The sequence below is a fragment of the Octodon degus genome, unplaced genomic scaffold (genome assembly GCF_000260255.1).
Source record: "Octodon degus isolate 3935 unplaced genomic scaffold, OctDeg1.0 scaffold00103, whole genome shotgun sequence".
NCBI classification, from domain to species: domain Eukaryota; kingdom Metazoa; phylum Chordata; class Mammalia; order Rodentia; family Octodontidae; genus Octodon; species Octodon degus.
Genome location: NW_004524679.1, coordinates 8,576,720 through 8,579,962, shown reverse-complemented (window position 1 = coordinate 8,579,962; position 3,243 = coordinate 8,576,720). Strand labels below are relative to the sequence as shown.

The window sequence follows — 3,243 nt, the reverse complement described above, 5'->3', positions numbered from 1 at the left end:
ATTTATTGCAGCAAGCACCTCTTCCAGGAAGGTGAGGTTCCAAACCCGCTGCCCCCAAACAGGCCGCCCCCACTACCTTGGCATCCAGGACAGGCCTTGCAACCACCCAGAGCCTCGTTTTTCTTCAGGCTATGCTGAAGGGCACCCTGCACCCACTGCATTGTGTGAGTGCCCCTGCAGGCTCAGGAGGAGGGGGAGGTGCGTGGTGAAGGGGTGGATATGAAGTAGAAAACACAGTTGATGGTGTGAGATGTACAGGAAGGATGGAATTGTGAGGAGTGTGTGCCCATAACCTTGTCTACTTGGGAAACCTTTAACCCAGAAAGTTATGAATTGGATAAAAGCTTCAAGCTAAGTAGATTCACTGAACTAAGGGGTACGCGATGCAAAGTGCCTCAAGATGTCCTGAAGAAACTGTTGGAATCCTTACAAGAGAACCACTTCCTAAAATATGAGCAGTTTCTTGGAGCTGTTTTGCCAAGACTTGATGGTACTAATTGAAGTGTGAACCAGAAGAGCTTTTGAAGATACATGCCTTTGCTGATATATCCTATCTAAAGAGGTGCTAGCATAACTATATCTTAGAAACTAGAATATTTGCTGTGTGGATATCAAGACCTATCAAGCATTGGAATGGATACTTGCATCATTTCTTTGAGGCATATTGGTTTTTCCTTGGTTCAAACCACAGATTACATTTATCATACTGTGGATGACCCTTACACAATGAGTAGAATAGCATATGCCAATGTTCTCAGTGACCTGTATACAGAGAGGGTTACAGAATATGAGAATATGCTGATGCCCCTTGGAGTCAGTAATAAAATGACTGACAGGGAAAGGGATAGAGTGACACCCATAACACAGGGTTCTAAAGATGCAACTGTGGAAGCAGGAACATTTGTAACAATTGGCCAAACAGTATTAAACTCCTGGATTGCACTGGGTGGAGTCGTTAAAAGAGTCTACTACCCCTGTGAATTTATCATACCACAAAATGCAGTACCTGGAGATGTGTTTGGGTTAAGAAAATGCCTCAGTATGAAAGTGGCTGTTGCTGTACACCAGTGGCTGCACATTCCTGAGGAGTGGAGAAAATTAAATAAGGGATCACCCAAGATGTGGAGTAGGCATACCAATAAGCCATGATGAACATGGTACTGCTCAACAGAACAGCTGCAAGACTTATGCCTGCATTCATCTTTCATGTGGCCACTGCCATGACGGCTTTTGGAATTTTGGGCCATGCACAGAACCTGACCAATCAACAGAGGAATAAGGTGTCATTTGTGATTGAAAACTTTCCTGTGCTAGCAAAGATGGCTACGTGAGCAGGGTCTGTGGAAATATTTTAGGATAAATGATTGGGACCTGCCTAAACACATCAGTAGGCCTACTAATTTGTTTACCATGTGAGCAAACTGCTCCGATCTGTGTAGACGTGAAGTTCCACAGATATGGTGAAGGTCACCAAACATGGTCAATTGTGATTGTAGACAAGGGCAACTGTACAACCAGAATTATAGATAAGCCTCAGATTATCAAAGTCACACCACAAGTGGCCAATCAAAACATGAACACCACATTTGGTATTAACTCTTAATCTAAACAAAGATGGCCATTTGATTTTGTTATAAATAGATATATTTCTTTTACCAAAGTTTCAATCAAAGACTACAGTACAAACAGCAACAAAACTCTCATGGGTTTACACATCTGGTGTCCTTAAATCAGTTTGTGAATGATGCAGTTAATAAAATGAAATCTGTGGGCTACTTACCCTGTTTTATTACATGAAGGCCCATGTGATCTTTAGGAAGCTGCTTAACTGAGGATTATACTGTTTTTTCTATTTGTTTATTAAATTTATTGAGAAACAGCAATGAGGTAGTTTCTAAACTGATTAATTGGACAGTTTCAATAATTAATATATTGCATATTGTTAACTTCTTTGTGGTTATTCATAATACAAATTTAGATAAGATATCCTGTCTAAATACTATTAGTACAAATCACTCTTCTCATGAATTAAGAGAAAGAATCTGCACATCTATTCTATTTTGTATTCACAGCCAAAAAAGGTCCTGCTTTGTATCACCATTTTTTGCTCAGTTTTGTGAGAGGGGGGTAATTCCTTGCCATTTAAACATTGTAGGTGCATGAATTCAACAAAGTAATCCAATATAGTCCATTAGACCATAATAGTAGTGGGTTATCCTTAGGACTGGCAATGTCAGTAGTTGTTGACTTGAACCTTTAACAGCTAAGCATAACAATATGGCATTCCTTAATATACCTCATTTTTATAATTTTCTCCTGGATTGTAAAAAATAAGATAAAGCAAGATTCACACAACAAGAAATGTATCTTTTGTATTTGATAAGGGCAGTCAAGTCCCCTCAGGATTTATCCTGTTACCTTGTTCCGCAGTTTCCTGATCCTTTGTCAGTGTCAGGCTTGTGGATGTGTCATGGCCATTGCTTGACCATTTTCCTCTCTGTGAAAGTCTGACAGAACGATTTGTCTCCCTGTGACACTCCTTAGGCACAATCTACATCATTGATCATATTGCTCTTAGACCCCATGATCTCTTTTATCAGAAAATTTGGGAAACAACTGAGTTACATGATGTTACAGTATAGGTTTTCCTAAGTCCTGAGACTTCACTGACCTTGATAGGCTACTGACCAAATGTTGACTGTCCATATACTACTATTTTTTCCATTATTTTATTGGGAGATAAATAGCAACAAGACAGTTTCAAATCAAATTGGTAGGACAGTTCCAAAAATAAACCCATTGTATACTGACTTCCTAGTGTTTATTTGTTGTACAAGATGCATACATGATATCCTATTTACAAACAATATTAGAAAAAAGCTCTCTATTCCTTCAGTTAAGAGCATGTAGATATATATGTAACCTAAACATTTTGAGTGCACAAATACAGAACGGTCATCCATCTGTGTCCCCTTTTTTGTTTAGGTCTGTCATTTAAATATTTTAGGTATATGAACTCAGAAAAATATTCCAAAATAGTCCAGTAATCCATAATATTATTGGGTCTTCCACTTGACTGACAATGCTAGAAGTTATTAACATGTTTCGCCAACAGATTTACATAACAGCATGGCTTTACTTCTTATAATTCGTTTTATTTGCTTTCTGCTGGATGGTTAAGATCAAGATAAAGCAAGAGGAGTGTGCGGAGAGTTTCCTGCTACCCTGCGCCGGTGGGACCAG

The 3,243-nt window shown here is 39.0% G+C and overlaps 1 pseudogene; it reads left to right on the top strand.

Annotated features, from left to right (window-relative positions):
• The first annotated feature begins 300 nt into the window (after positions 1-300).
• On the top strand, positions 301-1,603 carry LOC101586682 (annotated as a pseudogene).
• Positions 1,604-3,243: the final 1,640 nt, after the last annotated feature.